General features: G+C 41.6%; 1 protein-coding gene across 2 annotated transcripts in view; it reads right to left on the reverse strand.

The window, feature by feature from the left end:
- FAM53A (family with sequence similarity 53 member A) overlaps positions 1 to 20,546 on the reverse strand; it is a 73,592-nt gene extending 53,046 nt beyond the window's left edge. The window contains exon 1 of one of the 2 annotated variants that reach the window (XM_063336666.1): positions 20,523 to 20,546. The gene's annotated coding sequence lies outside the window, so the exon portion shown is untranslated. Of the gene's footprint in view, positions 1 to 19,547; positions 19,645 to 20,522 lie in introns of those variants that run through there. The other variant, XM_063336665.1, reaches the window with a different exon arrangement.
- Between the last annotated feature and the right edge of the window lie 607 nt (positions 20,547 to 21,153).

Here is a 21,153-nt window from a genome sequence, read left to right on the forward strand (position 1 = left end):
TAATACTTGAGAACTGCAACCATTCACACCCTTTCTGACAGCATGGAACCCAATTGGTTCTGAAACACAAGCAAAGTGGAAATTAAAAATAAAGTTTCTCATTTTAGCAACTCACACTTACCAACAATACTTATTTTTTTTAAAGTGAGACATGCTCAATTGATAAAGATTTAGAAAAGATTTTTTAAAGTATGTGTTTAAAGGCTACAAGGGACAGGGGTGAAGGAGTGGTGTTAGCCAGACAAGCCTCCATCTGTCAGCTCCCAGTTTCTACAGCTCCCTTCCATCAGGAAGTTCCATTTCTCAACACCAAGCACAAACCTAAGAGTAGGAGTTTTAGTTCAGATCAGAAGCATGCTTTGGTACTGAATTCCCTTCTCATCCTCTTTTAATGTGCTTTATCTCACATTACGGACCAGTCTTGCCCAGAAGTAATCCACTCTGAAACAAAGCCAGAAGGTGCTTTACAGCTATCTTTAGGTGTTCAGCACACTGCAAGAGACTAACGCTGGTCCAAAGCAAGCCACCATGCTAGGCATACGCTCTGGTCACCCGTTATAACTGTTTTACACTACAAATCTGTTCCTACTGAGCAGTACTTTTTGATAACGATGACATAGTGAATGTTTAAGTGTAACAAATGTTACCAACATCATGCTTCTACCAAGGATAGCCAGTCTAGGTCGCAGTTTGATGTACCTCGGCTGCCATCGCAACTTTGCCAACATGCCAACACGTTTTCTTCTCTGGCTATTTGTTGCCTACAGCAATAGGCCAGCACAAGTGGTTTTGCTACTACAGAGAGAACTAGATCAAGCAATTTTTATATTTGGATAAAAACAAAACACTTCCTTTTGTTTCTGGGAAAAGTTGTTTTCCAGATGGATCAGTTCCTTAGTCCAGTTTGCCATGAACTGGACACAAATGCTTGTGTGGGCACACTGCGGGACGCTGACGCTGCTTATCAAGGTACCTGTCCAGCTACAGCTCCAGGGAAAAAATAAAATAAAAAAGCTATAAAGACAGACAGCGGACATTAGAATTTCCCACACTGAGACAGGCAGATTCTCCTATAATTGGTAATTAGATGTCCCCTTCCAAAGCATGGTTTGAGCATGTTTTGTTCCTATTTTTCTTTTCCAATTCATACTCCTTTGACTAGTCAAGCTAACAAGCTCAAACTGATCTGAAATCACCCCTGCAGCCTCAGCACCTTAACTCAGAGTGACCAAAGTCCTGGTTCACTCTAGTTGAACTATTTATACTCTACCAGGAATTGCTTCCCTCATCTTCGCCAACTAATATTTGCTGTTAGGAGACAAGGGATTCTTAAGAGTCACTCTAGCTTCATTAGGCTGTTGTCATTATAAAACTTCAATACGTATTTACAAGCTTTTGGTCCTCAATACCTCCTAGGAACAAGTTCCTTACACTACAGAAAACTCCTCATGGTATTTTCACATTTTGGGGTTTGGGTTTTTTTGTTTCAAGATCCTCTGCTGCGGTATGTATTTAATGTACCCAGAGATAATATTTATTTTTTTTTATACATACTTTTTCCACCATACTCTCTTTCCAGAGCTGGTTAAAGGCAGCTAACTTCTTTTCAGTCTCTCCTTATCATGCCTGTTATGCTTATCAAGTTGAATCCCTCTCAAACTGCTTGGCACTTCAAACTTATTAGATTTTCAGTAATAGGAACCATTTGACCATCCTTGTTAGGGCAATATGGATCCTCCTGAATTTGCATTTCTTCAGCTGCCTGCCAGCAACAGGTCTTAGCACAATCAAGTTCTGCCTACTATTGCAAATACATGCCCTGCTTTCTATACAACCTGTGAGCGTACCCCAAAGATAAACACCTCTGTGTCACCAAGTCTCTACAGGTAGCAGCTGAGCCAGGCGTGCAAGTTCAAACACTAAGATCCTCCAAGCCTTCAGGTAATAATAATAGCCCTTGGAGCTCCAAGTTGGATGAAGTCCTACAAGATTATGGCCATCGTTCCCTTGGCACACCATCCTTTATGGAGCCTGGTTAGGTAGAAGAGTGAGAAAGCTGAGCCATCCAAGACAAACATGCATAACAAAAGATGTTAGTCAGTCTCTGTCCTGGGAGACACTTAATCTTACTAGGATCTCCTTAAGCTTGGGATAGAGGCAAGGGAAAAAAAAGCTATTTTTACTGCTGAAAGGTAGACTAATGAAAAGGAATAACATAAATGGAATATAAAAATCAAACTCCAAAAGCAAGCCAAAGCTAACATTCCTCACAATTGGAGAATGAGCTGTGATGGAATCAGTATCACCATTATCTCAGACTTAAAGTTCTGTGACACATTCTGAAGTCTGAGAAAAGTAAAGATTTATTATTTTATCTCTATAGTACTACTAAGGAAGAGAGGTTTTATTTCTTTACAAGTTTAGCCACAAGCAGTAATGACTTGTAAAGTCTCTGCCAAAATAAAGGGTGGACATAGAAAAAAAAAGTGCTTGTGTCACAAATTCTGGATCTTCTCAGTGACATCACTAGGGTCTTTTTTGGGAAGACTACTAAAAATATGGACTACCCAACCCCCAGTCAATTAAAGGATGTCAGAGGCTCACCCAATTTGACAACCTACTTTCAAAGAGATGAAGAGTCCTGATGAAGAACATAAAGCCAATTCAAAAAATTCTCTTCTTGGCTCTAAGAAAGTAAGGCAGCCAGACTCATTTCCAACCCACTCCTCCTCCTCTGCATCCTGCAGGACAAAATGTTCCAGCAACAGCTCATCTCACTGGGAAAATTTACATTTGTTTGAAACACTTCAACAATTTCTCCTCTGTCTCTGGAAGTTCCATCTTGGATAAAGAAGAAAAGATCACAAGATTTTAGATGATTTCCCCATAACACAAATGTAGGTGTTTCTTGATGATTGCAATTCCATTTTTTCTGCCTATGGGACTAAAATTACCCACTGAGAACACAGAAGGCTGGTCCCTTTTTTCAGTTCCTTCACGTTATTTCCTACTCTTCGCTCAGAGAGCTACATAGAACCCGTATTACCAACAATCCCATAAAGATGTACTTAGCCAGCTCCCAGCAGAAGAAAAGGATTAGCTAGAGTCAAAATTCCAACTCGGATAAGTAGGTCCTTTAAAACATTATCTCTGCTTCAGCAAGCCAAAGCAGCTAATCACCCCAGCAGTACTAACTCCAGATCTAGATGATTTTGCTACTAAACTCTAGATGAAAGATGTTGCAATATTTTGCCTCCTGGCACTTTCTGCAGCATCCAAGAAGCATTTCAGAATTTAAACATCACACAGAACTGATCAAGTTTTAACAGAGCATTGTCTGTCCCATCCTAGTTATGCTTGAAGCAAGACTAAGTTGGAAGACCAGCTTTAGGAACTGCTAAACTAAGACTTCATGCCATCTGAAAAAAAGCTACACGTCTAGTTTCTTGCAATGCAAAATTCCGGCTTCCAAATGGAAAGAGAACATTCTACTCCAAAACCTACATTATTTACCACAGTGCTAAGAAGTTCGCAGGGAGGCTAAGCATTCCTTGTAACATAAGTCTTATTAATAACTTCTAGCCCAGAAAGGTTCTCGATAGCACACATTTAGAGAATTATTTGGACTTTATCCTCTTCACCACTAATCTACAGAGTGGTTATTCTGCAACCTTCCAAAATTCAACATCAAATCTAAAAATACATCAGAGTTTTAATTAGAAATTTTCCTGCAGCTATAGAATTATCCAGTGTTTTGAGGGATAGATACTAGAGGGGGACACCTCAGTTTCCAGCATGTTATACTTCAGGAATTCTCTCGATGCACCCCTTTATTTTCTGAGGTTCTCTACAAAAGGTTTAAGAACAGTTTCTGACCAAAAGGGACAAAGAAGAGTAGAGTTTATAACCCTAGTTTGTATTCTGTAGAAAGTGTTTTACAACCATCTAGCAAATCCTGTTTAAATAGTTTCTCTCCTTGAGGAGTTCAGATATGACAAAATAAGGTAAGGCTCAATGACACTCTCTACACATGCTGAACTCATAATGAAGCCAAAGAAGTTAGTTACAACATTTGCAATTCAGAGTTTCTTTTAAAGACTGAAGAGATATTTCTTGAGCTCCAGAATCTTTCAGCCTTCTCCATGCAGTGCTTTCATAAGCCAGTTTTTATTAGAAGGAAGCCTCAGTATTATGAGGTGTTCAAGCCTGGATTAAGGTTGCCACAACTTCAGCACAAAACTGCAAAAAGAGACAAGAAAAATACGCTAGAAGGCATCCTTTATGTTAACTGATGGCCACTGGAGTCAAGTTTCTCAGATATTCTACAGGCTCCAGAAGCACAAGCAATATTGGGAGCTCAGAACTGTCTGCTGAAGAACATACCTCACTTAACATGCAAGACAAAACTATACTATATACTATATCATTCTAAGGTTGAAAAACTAGGATTTGGGTTGTTATTGCCTGCAGGAGACAGACAAGAATAAATATTAGGTCCCCTTGCCTAAAATGCAGAAAATCACTATGGAGCCCAGAATTTCACTATTTTGACCTTAAAGCATCACCATTCTAACACCAACTGGTCACTGAGACAGCTGTGACAAAATATAAACCACTCCTAAAATAAGTCTGCCTCTTAACACACTCAGTTCTACTCCACCTCCCACACTTCAGATGCCAGAGCTCCTATGAGAAGGAAGCAAAGCTTCAACCATCACATGCCTTTGAACTCCGTTTTACTTAAAATGCAACACATTTTGGCAAATCCCTTGAACTCAAAGGGAACAAGTAGTACTCAGAGTTTTCTAATTGAAAAAACAGACCTTGTTCAAAGCCTCCCACATGAGATGGGGAAAACCTGCAAGCAGAAGCACCAGAAGTAAACTAAAGAGAAGATCTTGGCTTAAGATGGTGGTTTCCAGTTTGCAAAATTCACAGCCACATGATGTGCTGGAAAGAGGTTAAAGGTAATACTTTGGTGTACAGATTTCTCATTCTTCAGATGCAGAATTCATCTAGCTTGGCTGGGAAACACATACAAAACAAAGACCCAAAATTGTTTAGTAAAATTTGTATTAGAAACGGATGATTTTACTCTGTTAAATGAACTGTTGTCTGTAATAAATATACTACCCTGCTTTTCTCATGTGGTTTGGGTTTGTTTTTAAACCAAGAGAAAAGTTTCCTTCCAGAAAGATGAAGGAAGGGTGGAGACAGGGAATGTTAAGCCTTTGTCACAGTTTATAAAGTGTATTTCTCAAGGCAACAGAAAAAGTAAAGTAAGCTCAAGAGACTTTTCCAGGTCATACCTAATTAAAGCAGGGAACGTATCACCACAGAAAACTAGGGCTAAGAACTCAACCCAGCCAGAGGTTAAAGGATTTATTATTGCCAGCTCATATCAGTAAGAAGCCTCATCAGTCTCACAGGTTTAAACATGTCTTCCAGACTTGAGGAAGGCCTGACATTCACATCACAGAGATGTCATCCTTTTAAAGTACCTTTGTTAGACAGGACAACAGATGAGCTGTGCCTCCCATACAAAGATGCTTTTCCAAGATGCTTTTGCTACTTACATTCTCTTCCCCACCAATATTCGAGTGACAGGCAAGGATTTCATTAATTTTGCAGAAAGATATTTACACCTACTATCTTTGGAGTTCCATTTGAATTAGCCATCAGCATTGGCCCATGGCCCGTCATCTCCTTGAAACGTGCAGTTTGGGCTCTTTTTCCTCCCTCTTCTCTGCATTACTGCAGAAAGCACAGGACTACGTTGTACCATGCTGAGGAACAGGAAGTCTGGTCTACTGAGGCTTTCATACATGAACACCAAACCTTTACTTTTGCCATAATTATGAACTAAATGTGCTAACAGTCATTATTTGAAGAATATGCTAGCTCAAACTAAGAATTATTGCCTGTTTAAGCAGTTCAGAACAAAACCTAGTGAGCAATCACCACTTAAGAATATTACCATAACTTTCAGTCTATGATATTACTGAAAGCTTGGAGCTCAGGTCCTACACAAATTATTTCCACCTCCATATACTGTTTTTATAAATATTCTGTTTAAAACCCAATGGAAGTGTTTGTTTAGTATACAAAGCCTCCAATACAATACAAAATTCAGACTAGTTATAAATAATAATTTATACAGAGTATATTAGTGTTTGAAGACATACATACATCTAACAGTAAGACTGCCACACTCCCACTGAAGTGATTCAGATTATACAAGACCCACAAAATTTTATTTTACTCTAAGGTTTGTGGGGGAAAAAAAACCCAAACACATAGATGAAGATTAGCTGGCCCTACTACTGAGATATTTGCTTCACTCCACCAGTTAAGGAAGAAAAAAAATTAAGATAAAGTAGGTAGTGCTATGGCTTATCTTTGTGTTTGCCCTTAAAAAGGGGAGTCAAACAGGCACAGATACATGCTTTAAAAGTACAAAAGGGATGAAAAACACATAGCACTGCCCCTTAACTTGTATGGCAGTGACAGTGATTACTCCACACACAACCGGCTCCTCCATAACCAACTGAAACAATATCAGTTCTGAAGCACTGTTGTATTACCAAACCCTATGGGCTTGGAGCTGAGGGATTATACAAATCTCTTCCATACATCCTGCTCCCAAAACACACACAGCTAATAAACCTCCTCCTATTTGCCTTCAGCTTCATTCTGAAGAGTTTTAGACATCTGGTTGGCTTGTTTAAAATAAAAAGCCCAGCTAGTAGATTTGTTTTTATGATCCCAAGTGTGAAATGTTCTTGTTGGAGGCCTCAGGCCAGGTGAACAACACTTGTGTTAAGATGCTACTTCACAGCATTTCAGGGATCTAATGAGCTATATAATCTGCACACTGGGAAGTCTCCCTAACATTAGCTTGTGTACAACTATGGAAATTAAAAACAAGGAACCTATGGTAGTCCAAATATTTTCCAGTAATTAGTACAGCTGGTGAACTGCAGATACTGCTAAATTTAGAACTCAAGTGCTTCACAGTGTTCTGTAAATATCCATACATCTCAATGCTTACAGTAACATGAAATACACTTCTCTCCAAGCCTTACTGTCCTAATTCTTTAGACTACAAGTAATATTTCCCTCTCATGACAAAGTACTATGCCCAATTTAGTGGGGTAAGAAAAGCTTCAGTGTTTGTCTCAATTATAACTCTCCAGAAGATCATTGTGTAACTAACTAAGTGAGCACATGTATGTGCACATCCTTATTTTAGCAGTTTATGACAAATATAAATTTATATATTTTCATATAAAACCCAAGAGTCTAAAGCAGAAAGCAAATTACAGAAAGCGCTACGCAAGAGTAAACTTCTATGCAGGCTTGCATGCAGTAGCTAAAGCTTTCTGCTGTATTATCTATCTTGAAAGAGCATGGAAATGCATTGAGCAGATACGAGATATGGTGCGTAACAGACAACCAAGTTCTCTCTTGTGGTCCAAACTCGTTTTCAATCGTGGCTGACCATCTGCCATTTGTTACTCAAGCAACTTGAATTCATCTGTCAGGAGATACCACCTCAAGAGGTGGCACACTGGAAGACCTCAAGTTTTACAACACCCATATAGGTACGTGATCCATTAGAATTCAGAAAAAAAAGTCTAAACACCACACAGCTTTCAAGCAGCAAGAATTTTCTTTAACATAAAGAGGTCGCAGATATTTTACTACAGATATAAAAAATAAATGCTAATTTGAAGAATTTGTTGTTGTTGCACCTCACTTTGCTAAAATACAGTTCATATCAACTTAATTACTTGTTGGCTTCCAACTTCTGTTTTGCACATCCCATGAGTTTTCAAATGATAAAGTCCCTGAAAAGATCTGCACTACATATATACTGCTCTACGATACATGAGCCCTCAGTAACAGTCCACAAATGCTCCAAGTACAAGCAGACCACACATGAAAGTCCATTACAATAATGGAATGGACTACAAAGACAAAAGCAGTACATATGTCAATATTGGGTGTACTTTCAGCATTTGATTCAGATCTTACCTCAAGTGTCACCAGGGACACCCCTCTTGCCAGACTTAAGGTACTTCAATCAAAATTAGTTCCATTGAGCTCTGCAGCTTAAGCCTTCCTAGTTCACTAGACCATTCCAAAAGCAAGATAACTACTTTCTTTATCTATGCATTCCACCTTCAACAGCACACTGAACAGCTGGATTCAGGAAACCTCTAGGTCAAGACACCAACCAAAGGGTACACAATTGCAGTAGGTATTTAGAGAAAGCATTTATAACAATTACTTGAACTAAAAAAATCTCATGAGACAAGCAAAGCTACACCATGTAAGAGAAGATGACTATGTTAAGACAGGAAAAAACAGTGAACTCTTAACTAGAGCAGTGTTTGGGGTGTTTTTTTCTTTAAATACTGAAAGAAGACCTTCTGCTTCATGGAAAAGCTCACTATTTTCACTGTGTACTACCTCAACACTATCAGATGTTTAATGAATGAGTCATTAATTCTAAAAACAGGTTCTGTGGAGCAATTCATTTGCCAAAGTGGATTCATACAAGTCTCTAGGATTCCAAATCATAAAGTACAGGCTATGAAGCCTTAATGCAAAACCATGTTCCTGTATGGGAAGCAGGTGGACACAAGGTGCTGATCAGTACATAAGTCTTATGGACCACACTTCAGTTAGTATAAGCCAGAATAATTCAATTTTATTAGAGTCATAAAATGCCAGGTAAAAAGTGAAAGTTGAGGAAGGGGAAGAAACTTTAGTTTTAATCTTCACTGATCAGGACAGAAATTTAGCAGCTTTAAATGGTGGCGGGTGAGTCACTTGACTAGCAAGTCAAGCATCTAACATCTGCAGACAACAACAGTGCAAGCAAGAACAGGACCATGTGTGTTCAGAAGGGAAATCCGTGTCCTCCCACTTGGGCAATTATGTTTACAGATGACTGCATTCTGAGAAGATCAGCTTCTGGTAACCAAGCTGAAGGACAAAACAGTCAAGTTTTATCAGATAAAGTCAAGGAGATGCAAGCATGTGCTTTCAGCTCTTCACCTGTAAACTCTCAATCTTTCAAATGATCTTTCAATACTGATGAAAAGTGTGCTTTATCCAAACACACTTTAAGATAAGCCTCTGAAATTACATCTAGGTTTCTGGCATCTTCACTCATGCAAAGGTTAAGCATACTATAGTCTGCATAAAGCTGTAACATCTCTTCTGCTGAAGATCTAAAACAAACCACTGCATTGAGGGAAGTCACTGGCTGAGCACCTGGACCCAAGAAGTAATGAAGTGATAAACAAGCTTTTGACAGCTGCAGCCTCTTCTGCAGGTGCAAGAGGCATTTACTTCATTTCAGTTTAACAATTAGTTCAATAACTGGTTCAGAATTGAGAAATAGGTTTGGTTTTATTTGGCCCTCTCAGATCTTCTGCTAAACTGAGAAGAGGGTGAGGGGAAGGGAAGGTCCCCTTGAACCAGTTCCAAGGTTTAAGACTGTATATTTAACAGGACTATAAAGTTTAGTCTCAAGGATACATGGTATTTTGCAACTGATTATACTGCTAAAATTTGAGCATCACACTTAATATAGAAAAACCTCCCACAACCAAGTATTAACCCACCTTGAAAGAGGCTTTCTGAACACAGTTCCCTCTGTACCACCCTCAGCTGCAGTTCCCCCAGCCTAGCAGCATCACCAAAAGCAGGATGCACCTAACTCAACAAGCCCAAAAAAAGCATCCTATCAACAAAATCCCTATTTCAGTTGACTGTTAAGCAGCTTGGAACACTTAATTCAGCTGAAGGCATTAGAAGCTAAGCAAGTAAATAAATCCTACCCTGAATATCTAACCTGAGGGCAGGAACTGGGATATGCCTTGCTGTACAAGTGTGCACACAAATGCTGCACATGAGCAGCACAGCATTATTCCCCACTTTACACACACCCCCAATCCATGCCAGCTACCACATACATCTTGAAGGATAATATGGAGGTGGTGGAGGATAATTCTCAGTCCTACTATTCCAAAGAAAAAAAAAAAAATCAAAGTTTTGGGATAACAGCACATAGCTACTTATATTTTAACAGTTTGAAGAAGTGTAGTGATTTTATCACCTTATGCAAATATGTCAAAAGGCCCTTTTATTTTTTCATAACATTAAATAATCAGCTATACTTCATCTTCTGTATCAAAATACAAACAAGTATAACATCCTACGGTCCACTTAATACACATTTCACCATCCACACTGCCTTTAACTTCTGAACACCAGGAGATACTGCTTGGCAATATATTGTGGGTTAAAAGTGATCACAGAAGTAACCTCAGCTAGCAAACATTCAACATCTTTAGAGAAGGATGATCAGACTTTCTGAACCTCAGCTCAATTCAAGATCGCAGCATGATTTCAAAGGACAGATGTCAGTTTCCTTAGAGCACACAATGGAAAGAACGGTTAGAACACGAATTATTCCAGCTTGTAGCCAACTGCATCAAAACTTCAACCACACTCAAATATACCTGGATTATGAGAATAAACTGCTGCATATGTAGGGCTATAAACAGCGCACTGACTAGAGCAAGACTAAGGAAATTACTGGAAGGTGGAGATGCAAAGTAGTTTGAAAGTTTACAGGGAGAGATGCTGGAGAAGAAAGAATGAGGAGTATTTACAGAACTGTGTCAAACAATCCTAACAGAGACAGGGCTCAGAGCAAGATTCATTTCTATAAACTGCAAGATTCATTACATGAGTCAGGTTCATCAGGGGAGATATCATGAGAACTAAGGTTTCAAAGAGAAAGTTGCACCCATAGAGATATCAACAAATACTGCCAAATACAAACCCAATAAAAGTACCATAAAGAAAAGTTAGCCCCAAGAAGTGGGGCTTATTCTTCAATTCCTAACTTGCAATGCAAGAGAAATTCCATCTCAAGAATCAAGAGCTTAAAACAACCCTAAGTACAGATAACTGCAGTCACTCCACAACACCTGGAATCATTTGCAAGGCTGTTATCTGTTATATTTGAGTACAGACAGGAACAAGCCATGTTTTTTTTAAAGAAAAGTTCTGGGCATCAGTTTCTGAAGTTAGGCCTGCCTTCAGAAAAAGGTCAAAATTCATGCGACTGGCCTCCAACTCCCCACATTCCAGTAGAATCCCAGGGGAGGGAGGGAAGCCTTTTATGAACACTAAAAGGCAACAAGGAGGCAAGTAACACCTACCAGGTTCACTTTAGCATCAGAGTAACACGATTTAGGGACAGAAGAGAACTTATTGAGGTCATACACCTAGGTTTAAAGACTCCTGCTGTTGGAAGGTAAGCAAAGGCTGTACAGTGAATGCAACAGTTGGTGGATAACCATACCAGCAAGCAGTTATCAGTGGTGCACGGCAGAACACACCAAACAGGAACCCAGCTCAGTTCACCGATTTCTTGGTTTCCCTGTCATCTGTTGTTGGCAGAGTAGGCTTGTTACAAGGAGAAAGGCAGGAAGAACTGCAAGACAGCATTAAAATTCCACGTAACTCTAACAAATTGGAAAACTATTCTGCAGTTTTAAGATACAATTCAGTGCTGAACGATACACTCAGGCAGGATTAACTGAGCAAACAGGAAGGCGAGTTCTTCAGAAACAAGCTGTGGGCTATGTTGGATCAACAAGCTGACCCTGAAACAAGTGTTAAGCTGTTGTAAGAAAGTCAAACATATGGGGATGCATGAACAGGAATCAGCTCCAGAGCACATGAAACAGTCCTTTTACTCCACTCAGCACAGGAAAGCTTCAGCTGAAGTACAAAGTTGGGCTTTAAGCACCACACTCAAGACCAAGGTGAACTAACTTGAGCGAAGAACAAGAATGATTAGACCTGAAAAAAACGTGACTTCTCAGGATGAACTGAATACACTAGTTTTATTTAGGCCAAAAGTATCACAAGGCTGCAAGGTGGAGGGCAAGACACAAGGAAACAGGAACGTGACAAAGAACAGTTCAAATATTTTTAAAAGATCACTTACTACAGGGAAAAGAATAGCTGTTCCTCATGCCCGGTGAATTAGGCCATAAGCTTGACCTGCAGTAAGGAAGATATCTGGTTCCATCTTCAGAACAAGTTTTAATGCTGAGGACGGCAAAGTGCTGGACTGAGGAGAAAGTAAGAGCTGCTCCAGCTTCTTTTATGAATCACATTAGATGTGCAATACTGTTATGGGGCAGGGGACTCTCACAGCCAACCTACACTTTCAGCCCTACTTTTTTTTTTTTAAATGACAACATCAGTTTCAAGCCACTAAAATATCTTCACTTCTCCTACAGTGAACGTTCAGTTGCAATAGAAGTTATTTTTCTGAGTTTCAAATTAAAGCTTCAGGATTTGCATGTTCAGGTTGTTTTACTACACAGCAAAAGAACAGTCACACCTGCCTCATACTTTCTTCACACAGAAATAGATCAACTCCAGTCATGTCCCATGGCAGTATGCAAGTCTCATCCTTATTGCAGTATCCTGCTGTATTTTTCTCCTCCGACCAGCAGAAACCATAAGCCAATTACTTCAGAAAGATGTACACGTTTAGCCTTCTAACAACCTAGAACAGTGATGTAATACATTTCATCAACGTAGCATCACAAAGCACCATCACACAAACATATGCACACACCTTTTACTACAAGGATAGCCTTAGGCTTGGTTACGACTTTCCGAGGATGGAAAATGCTGCACGCAAACCAAATACTCCCAAAATAAAAAAATAAGATATACAGGATTTTACAGATGGGGAGTTGAAGCAGACAGCATTAGTTACAGCCAGTCAGGAGAAGTCTATGCCTGAAGTAAGTTACACATTCACAGCTAAACAGCAGAATCTAAAGTGAATCAAAGTCAGAATTAACTTAGAAGAGCTCAAGCACAAAGAGGACACCTAAAAAGCATACAACAAAGACCAAATACTATCCTTTTTCATCCTCTGTAACAGTTTCAGTACTACAAGTATTTATCCAGGTACTCACCTGCTTTGTTTAAATACCATCTTCCTGATTTGAGAAACATGAAATTGAGAGCAGCAACAGTCCATCTTACCCTCCAGGAGTTCAGCAATTTCTTATCAAATATTGAACCAGACAGGTCTGGTAAGGATAAAGTGCTAACGGAAGAAAATGAGACAAGCAAGCACACATGTAGCCAAGTCCAAGTGGACTACCATATGTACTGAGAAGTGAACAGGCTTCACACATGTTCCAGTGCCAGCAGTATCTTCTAACTAGAAACTCTGCTATTATATCTTAACCTTCAGTAGCCCCCTATGGCAGGCAACAGCACTTCAGAGTCCAAGTAACTCATGTTTCTCAAACTCATCAAGTTTCCAATTTGTTGTTCTATTTCATAACTCAAAAAATGAAAAGATGAAGTCCTAGGTGCCCACTCCTTTCCCCTTTTCCAGTAGAAGAAATATATACCATATTTTAGCCAGTTCAAGTAAATAGTTATTGAATGCTGTTTTCATTACTGCTCTCTCCTCCTCACTTACTAAATACTGCATCAAATTACACTCTGGAGCACAGCAGCAGTCTTGAGGCATGCTTACACACCACTCCACTCCAAACAGGACATAATGAATAATTATTTGCCACTACTATTTAACTGTGATAATTAAGCAAAAAGGTTGCTTTTTTTCCTAAACTAGGACTGTAATTCTGTCAGTTCATCAAAAAACTATAAAGCCATACAAATAAATCCTAGATATCTTAAAAACCATCACTTAAAAACCTCCACACCCTCAAACTGTCCATAGAACAGAAGTTTCCTATGTTACAAAACCAAAGATGGTTCATACCATGATACAAAAATCACCTTCAACCTCAGTGGCCATCTACATGTTGACTAAGAAATGCTGAGCTGCAAGAGACAGAACCCAGCAGATCCAGACCCATCCAGCCTCGAGCATGTTTCTACAACTCTCTGTTGATTCATAATCTATGTCACACCTGAGGCTCCAAACTTTAACCTTTTTCATATTCCGCATGCTGCTTTTGGACTGTGGAAGTTGATGAAGCAACGGGGTTTGGCAGATCCAAATGACAGACAGCTTTTGTCACTTGCATGCTTCCTTAAATATGGTAAATTTTCATCCCTCTAAAACCAGAACAGATCAAATCAATAGAAACCTTGAAGGAAGACACAAAAAAAGTGCATTTTTCATTGGAAAAGCAGAGGGAGTTAAAGGAAGCAGTACCTTTAAAACAAGGATTTTTCCCTATAAACAAACTTTGGAGGGTAGAATAAAGAACACAAACATCACACAGTATCAAGTAGTAACTGTATGAAATGAAGGAATATTTTACCACAACAAAATCTAAAGCCACAGTTCAGAAGGTGAAACACAATACATGTGAAAAGCACTGAAGGAATGATTCAGTGCCACTAAACACAAACTGCACAGAACAAAAATTAAACATGCTGCAATAATAATTTGAACTGCTCAATTAGGTTAAAAAAATACTTTTACCCTACAAATTAAAAAACCTCCTAAACCCCTCAAAGGCATTAAAGCTGTTCACAATGTTATTTGAGATGCAAATTAGAGACCTAAAGTTAATATAACACCAACAGAAGTTCCTATTATTCCCATTCATGGCTCAAGGGGAGGCGACAGTAGAAGAGAAGCCACAGCCTTGTTGTATGAGGTCTTACTAGTACAGTAGAGGTTTTTCCACCATTTTTTAAGTTAACCCACCTTAAGTTCAGTATAGAAATCGCCAAATTGTAAATGTGATCTTCCATAAAACCAGAAAACTTAAGCACATTAACCAACAACCAACAAGCCAGCTGCCAAGGCTGGCTGGCTGAGGGGGGTGTTAAGGAGAAACAAGTATTCTTCAGAAAAAAGGAATTCAGATCCTGTCTTCCAGCATCACAGATCTCGGCATGAGGCACAAAAGTAAAGGCACAGACACTGGTAGCTGCATTTCTTCAACTATTTCCTGTAGCAGCTGGGTCCCAATTTTAAAGTTCAGCAAATGCAGAAACCGCTTTCTTCCATCTCAAATGCCTTTCGCAGAATGACACGTAGGTCTTCGTACACTGAGTCAGTTTTGTAAATGACACTCCTAATGACAGCTCTAGGCAAAACATTGTTTTATTTCACACTCTTAGCTCTATCTATACAGACAGACTTAGACACACTGAAGAGCAATTGCCATCACTGGCACCACATGTTCAAAGCTCTAGGCCTGCAATTTGATATGCCATTGACAGTATTCTTCCCTGTACTTTACTAGAGTTTAATTTTCACAGGAACTTAAAGCAATGTTGCCACACCAAATTCAAGCAATGATGCTAACATTAGGTAATCAGAATCCTTGATTTTACTGTGAACACCCAACAAGCAAAACACAAGTGATGGCCTGCTTTTGAAGTTGGTTATATTTTAGTCAAAGAGTGGAAAGCCAATTATATTAGTTTTGTTTTTATAACTTGTAAAGTTTCCTAACTGAAACACTTCATATTTTCTAAAGCATGATATTCAACTGCTTGCTTAAAAAAAAAAAAAAAGCACTGTCAGTAAACTGAGAGCCATAACCCAGATAATGCATTTAGTAACAACCCTGCCTACTTCCTCACCTCAACCTAAAAATTAGCCAAAACACAGCCTTCAGAAGTCATTTGTGCCCACTACAAAACATTAGAAGTTAGCTGAGGAGTTTCTTGCTAGCTTGTTGATGACATTATTTCCCAAACTGACCAAACAGAGAAGCCAAAACAGCACAAAATGTAGAAACGGCAATATTAAAAAGCTGACAATTACCTCGACTTCTGGTTTTTCTATACTCAACAGTACAGCAACATCCTGTTGGGTCACAGACAAGTTTGTAAAACAGCCTAGAAAGGAGTTAAAAATATGCCTTTTTTATAGGCCTCCTTTTGAGAGGAAAAGAAAATCCTCAAAGAAAACCATTTTCTGAAAATATGACTGTCTCAATCCCCCTAGCAGAGTGTTTACAGTTAAGAGACACCAACAAAGCACAGATTATTTTTTTTATATACAGATTCTCTTTCATCACTGGATTGCAATATTTCACTGTCACTTAAGAGCTTGTTAACCACACAAACTTCATGACACACCAAAAAACATGTCGTCAACATAAACGGCTACCTCTCAGGTATACACAGTCAATAGATTAAAACAACTACCAAAAAAATATCAGCCACTATGCTGAGTTTAAGTAGCTGTTTTCCCAGCCATGAATTTCTTCCCTGGAAGTAATGAACAGGGCTGCTTTCTGCTCATTAACCCTTCCTTGAGGAACGCTTATAAAGCCCTTCACAGGTTTCTGTGTGCAGTTTCACTCCGCCAGTAAGCTTATGTTACTTACAATATCTAGAATAAAAGTTACAGCTACTTCCGCAATGGACAGGAATCTCTTACATGTTCTACCGTAATATATTTCAAAATTTAAGTTTATATGTAAATATGTAAGACTAAAGACAAGGTCCTATGAATATTTGCCTGCAAGATCATTAACATCAGATCTCAAGAATGTAGTAACCTAAACATAGTCCAACAAGTTTGTTTTGCAGAAATAAAAACGAAAGTTTAAAGCAAACTAAATACAGCACAAAACCTGTGAGTTTTGCAGGGGAGAAAGAAATTCACTGTTGGCAAAAGAACGAATTTCTGTTTATATTATGACCTTCAAAACACACTAGAAGAAGTGTAAATCACAATATAAGCACTAATATTTTCTAAAGGTTTAACAGGTCTTCTTATTACTGTTGAAGTAAACTCAAAGCACAACCAGAAAGGACAAATTCTTAGAACAAAACTCAAACCCAGCATCAAAAAAAGCGTAGATGCAAAGAAAGAATCATGTTTGGAAAGTTTTAAGTACACCATGTTTCTAAAGGGAATAATCTATCAAACCACAGGAGGTGACTAGAACTGCCATCATCACTGCTAACACAAAGGAATGTAGATTGGGGGGAGGCAACAGAGGAAGGGGGAGAAAGAACAGGCAAGGGAGAAGGAGAAGGAACTAAAAAAAGGGAGCTACAGTAATGGCTACCAGATTCTCAAGGAATTCCTATAGGAAAGAATAAATCCTTCATGCCATTTTAAAATAAAGCAATCCATGCAATAAATTGCAGTCATCCCAGTAATGTTAAGCTTTTGGTTTATCTGCCCACCATATTTTCATAAATATAGTTTTATACCATACACTAAAACTTCCAAAGCTCAAGACAATGGCTGCAAATACAAATAATATTTCTTCTTTCAGCCTCCTCATTCTTCTGAATCATAGTACCCTGCAGAAAAACAGCTTTTCAACAGGAAGTAGGAAAGTTAACTATGCCAAATTCAAAACATCCCTTTACAATTATTTAATCGACTTTAATTCTCAAGTTAAAGAAACAATAACTATGGGTTACACACTGGCAGGTAAAGGCCGCTAGAGGACAGCCAGATCACCACAGCGTGGAGCATCCTGAAAGGATATCATTAGGGGGATGATCTTGCAGATCAGTATTTTAAGTTTATGTCTAATAGGCAGCACATACTTCCATATAATGAAGAATAGAATCTTGTTACTGACAAAAAAACCCAGGGAGGATTAAAAATAACAGACATATTAACATGAACGGTATTTCCCAGAAATTCAAAATAAACAGGTAGTAAACCCATTTTCTAGTTAGGGGTTCCACCAGCTTACACAGAACTACTTGGAATGTATGTTTTAGCTCCCTACCCTACACATACTGACGTCCTGCCTCTGAATGCAATTCTTCCAGGCATTTTCAGAAGCACAATAACTGTAAGGATACAAGCTCTTTGGGCTCGATCATGTACACTGCATCTCCGATAGAACCAGATTCAAGTCACATGCTTCATTAGCAAAGTTTTTGCTATTCGGCAAACACTACTCCAGATTTCATAAGCCCGACTCAAAGCAAACAGACCATTCACAATTAGAATACATCCAGAAACATTTCAGCTTGCCACAAGATACACAAACTTACTGTTTCTTGCCAAAAATGGCTTTGATGAGAATATTTTCTAGCAGTCAGGCATATGAATGGGAGGCAACGTAACAGTAAAGGCTGTAATAACTGTTCTCGGGAGCTAATTTTAATGTAAGCACAGTGAACCAGAAAATAGATCTGACCAGCTGGCTCAACTCATCCCCAGGCCTAGAACTCGGCATGCACATTAAAAGCCAGTGTCTTATCTGGTCTGACTCACCAAGCCACTCTCAACCTGAAAGTTAAGAGTGCTACTACACAGCACCATTTCTGTAACGGCTGTTTGCAGGACGGTTATGAAGGATATTTCGTTTACCTAAAGAGAAAACGCCTTAACTTTCAGGTCTCTACCAGAAGAGTCCTGATAACTGACGCTAAACCAGAGGATCGTCTGCAACTGCCAACCTCTCTGCCTCACCAACCCCATGGCGACCTCCTTAAATAGCATCCCAAATTTCATGAACAAGTCTATTTAGCCTTCTTGCAGGCAAGATGACGTTTAATAACCCAAATAATCAGAACAAAGCCACGTTACTGCCTTTAGAAAAGCCCGAATAACACAAAGAGTCTATTCACTTGTCCGTCTCAGACTTTTGGTCCTTACACTTATAAGCCATAAATGAGAAATCAACTTTCTTATTACTGAGGGGGTAAAGAAAGGGTGGCGGGGGGAGAAAATAATCACGTTGTTCCCCCAGGAATCGCAGTGGGAGTTGTTGTGGAAAAACCGCACACCTCCCCTGACGTAACCCTACCCTTGAGCACCCGAGGTGGGGAATGGCCTGGAAGCCCCAGGGGATGAATGTGCCCCCGGACACATGTGCCCGGCGGGGCGGCGGCACAAAGGCGACACCGCGGGGCCCGGCCGGGCCCAGCACCTCCGCTGTCCCCCCACACACGCACACCCCGGCAAGGCCAGGGCCCTCGCCCGGAGCACGGAGACACGGCACCGCCGCGCAGCCAACCCAATCCCCGTCCCGAGAGGCAATTATTAATGCCAATAAGTTGGTTTTTGGGTTTTTTTTGCTTTTGTTTTTCGCCCTGGCAGGGCTGCGGGCAGCCGCCGCTTCGCTCCCACACGAAGTCTCCAGCTAACAGCCGAGCGAAGGGGAGGCAACCTTTACCTCCAGCTGGGATGAAGGAGCGCGGCCCCCCGCCTGAATACCAATAATTATTATAATATCTATATCTATTTATCCATCTATATAATTAAAGAGACAAGCAGCCCGCGGCTTTGGGGCAGCAGGAGGCCGCTGCCGCGGGGAAGGGCAGCGCCGGGGTGACACCGCCGCTCCGCAGATGCCCCCTCCACCGCCGGCCGAGCGCTGTCCGGTCCCCGCGGCCGCCGGGGCTCCGCCGAGGGGTGCAGGCCCGGCCGCCCCCCCACCGCGCTCCGCCCGGCACTGCCTCAACGGATACCCCCAGCCAGCTGCGCTCGCCCTCTGCCGCCGGGCGCTGCCCACCCCCCCCCGCGGCCTGTCCCGGCCTCCCTCACCGCACACCGGTACCTGCACCCGCCGGGGCCGCCTCCCTCCGTCTGTGGACCGGGCTCCCCAACGGCAATTGAACAAAACACAGCCGGCTCCGCCCCCTCCCGGCGACCGCCCGCTCCCATTGGCCGGCCGGCCCGCCCGCCGAACTTTGACCCGCTCGGCCATAGGGCGGTGTGGGGCGCTGGCCCCGCCCCACAGGGGGCGGGCCCGTTGCCGGCAGGGACGCGCCGCTGTGGTGCTGGGTGGGGCGGGGAGGACGGCGCCGGACTACATCCCCCAGGAGGCATTGCGGAGGGGGCGGCGCCCTTCTCCCATTGGCCGGCCGGGGAGCGTGCGGGGGGGCGCGGAAGCTGCGCTTTTTCGCCTGGAGGGGCGATTACGTCATCGCGTCCCCGGACGGAGCCGCAAGAAGGACGCGGGCGCGCGCGTGGCGCAGCGCGCGGGCGCAGCGCCACCCGGACGCACGGCGCGTGCGCAATGGCTGGCGGAGCGTGTGTGTGGCACCTCAGGAGGGCGGGAATGGAGGGTGGCCGTGGTGGTGCTCCTCAGGGCGGTGCGGCTGGGGCCTGCCCGGGTGGGGGTGCTGCCCCTCGCCCACAGCGGGGTCCAGGAATGCCCGTCAAGGACGTCCTACTAGGCCTGGGCCTGGTCCTTGGCCTTGTCAGTCTGTGGGTGACCTCTGTCAAGGCCTGGCCGGGCCCAGCTGATTGCACCCAGCATGTCAGCGGTGGCAGAGCCTCTCCGCAGAGCGGCTGAGGTGTAGGCATCTGGCTTGTGGCACTCCCAGAGGCAGCAGCAGTGGCACCAGGGACTTCCCCCAGAAGCCATTGCTGTGGCTTGCCCTAACCAGCCCCTGCTGCTTAAGTTACCTTCCTTCTTAGCTGGTTCTTCCCAGCTTGCTCTGCAGACCCGCGCTGTGTAGCGGTGTGGTTACACTGCCCTCTGCTTGCCTGCTCCCTGCCTCCCTCAGCTGGCAGCTTCCAGACCAACCTGCTGGAAATACCTCAGCTTCATCTCCCACAGCGGTCCCGAGTGGACCTGAACTGGTGCCACCTTCTCTTGTCTTTGAAAATGGAGGCCCCTGAAAAAAAAAAAAAGAAACACAAAACACACACAAAACAACCCCAAACCCAAATCCCAAGATCTGCTTCTTACTCTGCAAGAAATGTTCCTATGGGAGTTTTTCAAAAGCAGTTATGAGTCAGCCATAGTGAGGAAGTGGGATGTGTTTGGACAACAATTACATTATACACTTGTCAGGGCAGAGACTGCTTTATGTGGATGCATAATCCTTAACATCATGAGAAACCAAACCCTGATTTACTGTTGCCTACAGGCCTAACATTACTGAGGTACAGGTATTTTTTATTAATGGTAACTATTAGCAAGCTCTTCTCATCCCTTTAACAAGCATCTGTTATTTCAGCCTTCTGCAACCTGTTCTTCAGTGTTTGTGCATGGAGTTGTATTTCACTCCCTCACCTTTCCTTTGCCCCAGAAGTTTTTCATCTGACTTTGCCGTATTATCCTGTAAGATTTTTTCTGAATTACAGGAAAATGTTGCAGTAGATACCTGAGTTAGTTAACCTTGGAATGCAGAGCCCAAATCAAAACTCTGTTC

Source organism: Chroicocephalus ridibundus, chromosome 5 (assembly GCF_963924245.1).
Source record: "Chroicocephalus ridibundus chromosome 5, bChrRid1.1, whole genome shotgun sequence".
Lineage (NCBI taxonomy): Eukaryota > Metazoa > Chordata > Aves > Charadriiformes > Laridae > Chroicocephalus > Chroicocephalus ridibundus.